Here is a 9,398-nt window from a genome sequence, read left to right on the forward strand (position 1 = left end):
CTGCATGCTCACCCATTGACTGTTCAGTGGGACAGTGGTTGAAATATTAATACTTTCTTCCCTCATTTTGATGCCCGTTAGAGCACACATTCTTCTTTTGCTTCAGGAAACAAGCTTTTCATTTAATGGTTAAAAATGTACTTGATTGGGATGGTAAGGACCTGCTAGTATAAGTGAGATGAGGACAGTGCTATGGTTGGGGTGTTACTATTGGATAAGTACAGCATGTGTAGCTTTCAGAAGTGATCTTACTTGCAGAAATTCATAGTTCATTGGGTGTAATAATAACCATCACTTGTACAGCATCCGAACTCTGCCTCTACTAGTCAGTGCTACCTAGGGGGAAAGGGTGAAGTTCACCCTCTGCAGACACTATAATTCAGAAAGTGATCACTTGTAAGATGCCCCATTGACCTTTCATGGCATGAACCAGGGGATCTCAAACCTTTTCAAAGCACTAGCCATGTGTTAATAAAGATTTGTTTTGGGGACCACTTCCACTCCTGTTAGCAACTGAATAAAATCTTTGTGGCAAATAAAGCAATTGCTTCACTGCTAGAATAATTATGATTAGGAAATATTTATCCTTTTGAGCTTTCTTTTAATGCATTTAGTAGGTGGAAACAAGGAGGAGGAGCCCCCATCATATGGCCACTCAGCTCTCTCTGAACCCCCCAGCCATTGATCATAGGCGTGGGAACTAGGGGTGAGGGGATGCTGCAGCACCCCCAGGTTTTGTGGGGGGTCCGGGCCACTGACCCCACACCCAGGGTCCCTGTGCTGCTGGCCCCACTTTGGGGCTCTGCTGCCAGCCCTGAACCCGGGCTCCCGCCTGCCACCAGCCCCTTTCCTGGGGCTCTCCTCCCGGTCCCAGTTATGGTCCCAGCCTCAGCCCCTTTACCCCTCTCTGCATCCCCCCACCTTCCCAGAGCCATGGCCCAGTCCTGGCCTCAACTCTGGGGGGAAGGGGCACGGACAGGGGTAAGGGGGTGCAAAGTAAAAAGTTTGTGGACCACTGGATTTCAGCACCCCCACTGTAAAAAGTGTTCCTGTGTCACTGCCATTCATGGTTCATGGTGTAATCCGGGGACCTTTGGTTTAAGTACTGCAGTAGAAAGTACAGTTGTGCTGAGCAAAGTATCCAACCCTGCTGTTTAAAACAGCACACAAAATGAGACATGAAGAAGCATGACATTGTGCTATGTATCCTTCTCATATTGCTATGGGATTTATGCAAGTAACTTCCATTAACTGGAGCTGGTGAATAGAGGAAAGGTTTTCTGCAAATATCCACTTCAATTTTTAAACATATTCACTTCAGCTGTGCTCATTTCCTGTTTGTGTTTGCTTTCTATCAATATTCTAGTGAACTAGAAGAACTGGCAGGATTTTTTTTTTTTTTTTTTTTTTTTTGCAGAGGGAGCTAATTTTAAGTAAATTCTGGAGAATATTCATGAAAAGTGAATTTTGAACCTGTAAACAGAACTATTAGTCATGACAACTCCAATACAACATAGTTGGGAACTTCTTCAGCTCAAGGAAAGAGCCTGCAGTGAAGAGAAGAAAGCAAAGCAAAAGCACTTTATGCAACTAATTATGCAGAAGTATGGACTGGGGATTAGGCTTTAAGGGTTGAATTTCCCCCTCCAAAGATTCTGAGGAGGCCAGCGCCATCTGCTGCAGCTCTGCACTTCTCAGCAACTCCTCTCCCCATGGCTCAAGCTTCTCCCGGGGCCCCACTGTGTGAGAAGCAAGGCTTTTCCTTTATCCCTGTAATCTCCCTGGAGCTAGAAGGGAGATGATATGCATCCCCCTCATATCTCAGCCACCTCCCTAACCTGCTCAGTCTTTTGATCCAGGGACTCCCCAACTCCTCCCTTTTTAGATGGGGCCCAGTAGGTGGCTGATCCACCTGTGGGGAGGGAAGAACCCATGTGCAGAGGATCTCCTCTGTGTATGGAACTATGAGAAAGGGACTTACGAGGGGGAAATTGTGCCAAGATACTGTTTCACATTGCCAAGGAGATCACATGGAATCTTGCACTGCATGAACTTTAAGTTGATTTATCAAAGATTAAAAACACAGAGCTAGAAATCACTGCATCTGCATCTGTGATATTTGGGCCAGAGACATCAGCTCTGGTTTGGACAGAAACAAAAATGAATCATTCTCTCTTCTTTTCTAAGAAGTGATTCAGCTGCTGCATCTGTTTTTTGTTCAAAGTTGTGTTTTTACCCAGTTTCACAGTACTGCTGACACAGTCCCAAGTTGGCCAAGTGAGTTGCTTGAGGTGATGCTGTTAGTCAATGTATTAGACCAGACTGGAAACCTAGATTTCCCTGCTTTCAAATGTTTCTGATTATTGTCCATTTCATCATAATGTTTTTTAGGACTCCTACATACACCAAGCAGCACATCTAATGCAAGTGCTTTGTGTAACACTGAATATTTCACTGGTCATCAATAGTAAGTTTTAAAACGTTACAGATTTCAGATTTTGTACAGATGGCAATGTATTCCCAAGGGTGCACTGAGATTTCCTGAGGCTTACACAACTAACGACTAATGTAGTGGCTAGTCTACCCTGAAGTCTATTACTGTGGCTGTTATCTGTAGAAGACTTACATCTACACAGCAAAAAAGCCAAATCAAGCCAAAACAAAAAAGAAAGCCTGTGCAGCAGCAAATCTCAGAGCCTGAGTTAACCAAACTTGTGCTCATGTGGCTTGGGCTGGAGTCTGGGATCTGAGACCCTACCCTTTGCTGGGTTTCAGAGCTCCAGCCAGAGCCCAAATGCCTTCACTGCTATTTTTAGCCCTGCAGCACGAGCCTAAAGTCAGTGGATCCAGGTTCGGAGACTTGCTACCACATTTCTTTTTTTCCTGTGTAGACAGTATAGGTAATCTATAGGACTACTGCAAGCCATGTCTTAACAAAAAGTTACCCATTGACTATTTTACGTGTCCTCAAATGGAGGAAGGAAATAAAAGGATATGAAAAAAGGAGTAAGGGGGAGACTGGAGGAGAAGTGAGGGGGCCAGACTGCAACTTTCATGCATCCTTCCTTGTGCATCTATCTTACTCCACACCCCCTCCAAACCATGGCTGGTTTCCTCCCCATTTTGGGGGAGCAATTTGCACCCCACAGGTGCAAGGTGAGAGCAGTCTCTGTACTATGATTGTGAAACCCATGTAAAAGTCGGTCACAAACTGGTCCATACATAATAAGGAACTAGGAGTGCAAACGGAGGTGATATTCAATCAGAGAAGTAGAAAAAGGAATAAAGAAGTGGTGAGTCTGGTTGAAAGAGGAAGATCGAGTAGCTCTGTTGACATGGAGAGAGGTCAGATTGCTTACATGTACAAAGCAAGAGAGATTGAGACATCAAAGTGAATGGAGGAAACATGATGCCATCCTGAAAACATCCTGGTTGATGCAAAGGCCAAGGAAAAGATGAAGTAACAGAGATGGGGAAAGGGAGGATGAAGTCAACAATCAGAATGATGTGATCTCAGCATTGCACATTACATGATGGCATCAAGGGCCATATCTTTCAAAGGGAGATTACCAGGAATATGTTGATACAAGAATGAAGAAATGGACCAGAATAGAATGAGAAAGAAGAGTCATCTCCCTGTAAGTTCCCCTTAAACTACACATTGCCTGTTGCCTTTCTATGTCTCTTTAAGTGAGTATTTGAAGTGGTCTGAAAAATCAGATTTTGATGTCCTTTAGTAATAAGGTGGGAATTTTGCCATTAACTTCAATGGGGCTAGGATTCAACCTACAATATCAAATATCTTACCTTAATGATACCTGCAAGTTTATTTCTTGTGTCTGTTTTTTAAAGTCATATTCGTTGAACAATTACTTTGTTTATTGCTATATTTAAATTCTTCAAGGCAACTGCTATGAATCAGTTACAGCCTTGCATTAATAATAATGCATACTTCAGAGGAGAAAAGAGTGAGATCCTTTGTGTTCATAAAAAGATACAGAAAGAGTAACAGCAACCAGAGAAGTACAATGCATCTTTTGCAGTGCAGGGAGTACAGAGTCTCTTAAAACTAAGGGCCAGACTCTGCCAACCTTATGTTCAGTAATACCTTACTACTCAAATAGTTCAATGGGCTCAGATTCTGCCACCCTTATTCATGTTGAGTAATACTTTATGAACTAATCCCCCTGAAATTAGGGACTTTTCACAGAATAAGGTACCACTCTGTATGAGAAAGGGTGGCAGATTCGTGACTTAAATGAGGAATGTATCTTACCAGCATTACTGGATACAAAGAGCAAGATGGTAGCTTTGCCTCAACACTGGTGTATGGGGTGGGGCATAGCTGTGCGGCAGATAGAGGGAATTATGCCTCTCAAAGGCACAGACCCCTCCTTCCTCTCCATTGCTCCCAGAGGACAGTGATTTGAACTTGGCCTAGAGCAGCAGCAAATTAAAACACCCTGATGCTAGCTCAGTTGTGCTGGCTTGTGCTTTGCAACAAGGGTGTCAGAGACAAACCTCCACCCAATTCCTGCCCTTCCCATCCACCTTCTCTGGAAGAGTATTGGACCTACAATGTCTGCTCACTATTTCATGCCTGGACCCAAGGTCCAGGTAGACCCCACAGAGACATAATTATGCAGCCATGCAGGATAAGGCTAAGTGTAGTCCAAAGACTCTGTTTAGTCCAAAGTTTTAGACTGTAGACCCTTCTGCTTTCACAGTCCTCTTTTCCTCATTTGAGGACCCTAGTATAAGTGTTATTTTTGCCAAAATCAACAGCCAGTATATAAAAGTGAGATCATTGTTGGCAAATTAAACAATTTACGAATACAATTTAAACAAGAGATTCAACATAATCTTTAAAACAATATTTAACTGTTATTACAAACCTCTAAAAATCTGGTATTAAGTGCAAGGTGATTTTGAACATACTATACATGTAAATGATTGAAGCAGAAGGGGTATAAATTATAGTTGTGCCAGATTTTATATATATTTACAGCAACGTGAGAAATACAGGATAAAGCAATTTGTTTCTAATTCCTTGTGCATGATTGATGTAGGTTCTGTCTGCCTTTAAACTCACAAGTTTTAAATAGTATTCATTAAGTATAAGCAAATTAAATGCTCTGGGCCTAGTTTATTCACATTGGTTTTTTTTTAATTCTTAGAACAAAACCGTGGTCTTATTTACCAGTGTAAATCCAGAATAGCGCCATTTACTTCCAAGTAAGGGCACTTGGATTTACACTAATGTAACCTAGATCTGAATTTTTCAGAGTTGTGGCCCTGCTTGTATCCTGTGCTAAGCAGTTTGCAGAAATAGTTAATAATTCTATAGGCATTTGTTTTGCTATTTATGTCCCTGAAATAAGCCATCTCTTTGGTCAATACACCACAACGCACCTAAAAAGTGGTAAATTATTATACTCTGTCCTCTTTAGTGGTAAAAAAAAAACAAACAACAAAACTCAAAACCCATTCAGATATGCAGTATTTGTGAAGCTACATTTTATTCCCATCAAGTTACTTTTCTATTTAAAAAAATAGGTAGATCTTATCAAAACACAAAACACTAACTCCTTCATCCAAATAAAAACATGAAACATATAGGTCATATTCTTTGGTGTAAGGGCCAGATTCAGAGGTATATAGGTGCCTAAAGATGCAGCCACATGCCTAATGGGATTTACAAACAAGCCTCTGATGATTAGCTGTCTAAATGCCATTGAAACCAATAGGAATTAAACACCTAACATGCTTAGGTACTTTTGAAAATCCCACTAGATGTTTATTTGCATCTTTAGGCACCTAAATATTTTTGTAAATCTGGCCCTTTCAACTTTAGCCTTTCTACTGTAGCCCCAAAAGCCCTGAAAATAGCTCTTTTTTATTGTCTTTAAAATTACTCTCTCTCACTTTTTGATTGATGGAATTAAATCTGAGGCTTACTCGCTATCCCCAACACAAGACATGCCCCTTTTATATACTGGTTAATTTGGGACATTAAACCAAGCATTGAAGTTGCAGTAAAGCATGAATAGTGGCTAGGGATGATTGAGTTTGATTAATACATGTATTGTAGCATTCAAGTGACAATCACCAACTCAGTCTAATTGTACTGTTTGAGGCTTATGCAATCCTGTTTGATTGCTTGGCTGGTGCCTCTGTTGTGTGGATTTTGAATCCTTGGGAACAACAGGCTTTATTCATTGTTTGATATAGTAAAATAAATGTTTCCCTCCTTTAATATAACATATGTTTTGTGACCATAGAAATAATCCACTAAAAATCAAATCATAGGATATTTTCAAATCAAGGATATTTTCTGGTTCACACTTATAATTATGTGTCACAGAGCATGTGCTTTTAAAGCCTCTCATTTCAGGATAACTACACAATTGCAAATAAAGAAGCCCACTAGAGGGCAATAACATTGCTATTCTAGTTCAAACTGCAACATTCCACTTTTTGATGCTAAATGCAAATACTGCAGGCTCCATTTTCATAATTTAAAAACAGATAAAGTTCATCTACAAATTGGTAAATTTAGCGATGATTAAGGAATTACGTGAGTCCTCTCTTTCCTTAGCTCTCGTAGTGCAAAACCTGTATAGTGCTATAAGTATATGGACAGGAGAAATGCAGAATTTCTTCATGATTATAATTCCAGAGTTTTTCATGGAACAATCCCAAAGATATTGAAGGACTGAACTATTTGCTAAAGTGCGAGCCACCACTAAGAAACTGCATACAGCAAAATGATCTGTTCTCTGCTCAACTACCCTTAAACACATCTCTTTCCATATCAAAAAGGCATGGTGAATTCAACTCAGTAAACATTAAGGAATTATGCTCTGCCATTGCATCAGCTCAAACTTTATACAGAATGCAAATGTACTTTGATGTTCAAAATGATCTCAATATAATCAATCATGAAAAAAATCATGAAAAAATGCGCCATTTGACAATATGGTGATGATGTCATCTTTATTAGCAAGCCTGATGATTTGCTTCAGGAGTTAGCACTACAAGAAGTTAAATGATGTGGGAATTTGGATTATACCCAATTAATATAATAAACAGCATATAATAACCAACAAGAGCTGGACAGGAAGAGATTGTGCTAGTGATGGAATCCTGCTGTGTCCTATACTGTGTCAGGAAAGTGATAGAGACAATGATATTTAGAAAAAATCTGCCAGTGGCACATTCAGCAGTCATGAAAATGCAGAAAACACAGTAAATGGTTGAAAAGGATATAGTATCTCATTTAGGACTATCCCTAAATTCCAAAGAATGTGCATTTGTGACTACAAAGGACAGGTTAGAGGAGCAATGATTCATGCAATTGCTCTGTGAAATTTGGCAAAAGGAGAACCAAGAACTGAGTAGACATTGATGAAATATGGTGCTAATTCCATTCCGTAAGGAAGTGATGGGACAAAAAGAAAACAACATGAGTGAAGCAGCTGCTTTGAGAAAGATTTGAAGGAGAAAGCTGGAGTATTTTAGATATTTATCTAGAAGCGAGGAAAGAACAAAGGAATGAACCACAGAACAAACTTCAGGACCTAATCCAAAACCTTTGAAGTCAGTAGAAAGACTCCCACTGACTTGGGTGAGGCACAGAGTATATTGCTAACACACTCAAGTGGTTAACATGAGCGGTCTGAAACACAAGCTCTGGTCAATTACAATACTCACTCCACCTGGAAAAGGACAACTAGGGCCTATTCTTACAGTTTTTATTCAGGTAGAAACAACCACCACTAAAGACTACAAATTAAGGTCCTACGGATAACATGTTAGGGGCATATTCACAAGAGTCTGCTAAATTGTTTTGTTCTGTAAGGCTAATGCACAATTGTCCACATGCATAGTCTGACTGTCTGGTTGGATGTTTTTGGTGCTATTATATCTGCATTTACGTCTTTTACAAAACACAAACACAACACACCAGTCTGAGCAGCAAATTATGTCATTTACATAATGAATCCATATACCAATTATGCAAACTAGATGAAAGAGAAATAGTAGAAGATCTAGGAAAACCAACTTTTCTCTACATTTAACAGAAATTCAGCAAAAGCAGCCTGAAATATGAGAGTCAAGTGAATTATCTGCAAAAAAATTAATTAATTAGGTGAATTTATCCTTTGCTTCTGATTAGGGAATATCCAGAAGCAGATCATGATTTATTTGAATTCATTACTTGAATACTGTGACACTGAGCCAGTTAGGGTTAAGCAAACAGCAGGCTAAGTGACCCTAAATCAACCTTTAAGAACACATTAGAGAAGTATTGAAATGGTAAACAGGGACATTGATTGCAGATATTTAGTCAACTTTACCCAGCTTTGGTAACTTTTTTAAAATGTAAGCCTGTATTGTCAGTGAATTAGATACTAATTGTATGTCTGTTTACCTGTATCTGTTAGAAGTTTATCAATGTGATCTAATTAGCTCGTAGATGATAAACTTCTGTTCCTGTTTGTTACTATAGTCTATCGACTCAGAGATCAAAAGGAATATTAACATTTAGATTAAACTTGTGGTGTAATAATATCATTGTCTACATTTTTCTTTGAAGTTTGGTAGTAAACTGTCTATGAACTGCTTCAATTGTTAATTACCTTATGCTAATGAATGCAGCTAGTAACTGCTGTGTGCCTAAGAAATAGAGATTACTTCAAAGCAACAATGTACATTACCTATTCTTCATCCAAGGAAAGCCTGCTCTGATGTCTGCTGTCAAGAGGCTACCATAGCCTGCTAGAGAACTATAAAAGAACTCTAGGGCCTGATCCTTTTAATCTCAGATCTGCTTAAACTTTGTCAAGGGAAGTTCAAACCACAAGACTGAAATCTCCAGGCCTATGCTGGAATATCCCTGCAAATTCTCATGGAAGAATGTGAGCCAACTCTACACATGGACTGCCTATTGGACTATAGCCCATTGAAGTGATTCTGGAAGGACTTTTATAAATCAGCAATCTCACCATCTCTACTATGAAACTAACCTAAGAACTTTATTGATATCTTCATGTATTATGATCTTTTAACCACAGTAACTCTTTCTTTCCTTTTTTATTAAATCTTAGATTATTTAATAAGAATTGGCTGTAAGCGTGTATTTGCGTAAAATCTGAAACATTCGTCAACCTGCTGGGTAATGTGTCTGATCCCTTGGGATTGGTAGAACTTTATATATGGTGAATAAGAATTTAAGTATTTCCCTCTATATTTGACTGGGCTGTCTGGTGGGAGACAAAAGCCAGATTGCTTAAGGGGGACTGTATTTTAGCTTCTTGGTAACCAGGAAGGTATTATAGAAGCTGTTTTGTGACTGGCTTGATGAATCTAATTATAACAATAAACCACCAGTTTGG

Source organism: Terrapene carolina, unplaced genomic scaffold, assembly GCF_002925995.2.
Source record: "Terrapene carolina triunguis isolate 2854851 unplaced genomic scaffold, T_m_triunguis-2.0 Scaffold58, whole genome shotgun sequence".
NCBI lineage: Eukaryota > Metazoa > Chordata > Testudines > Emydidae > Terrapene > Terrapene triunguis.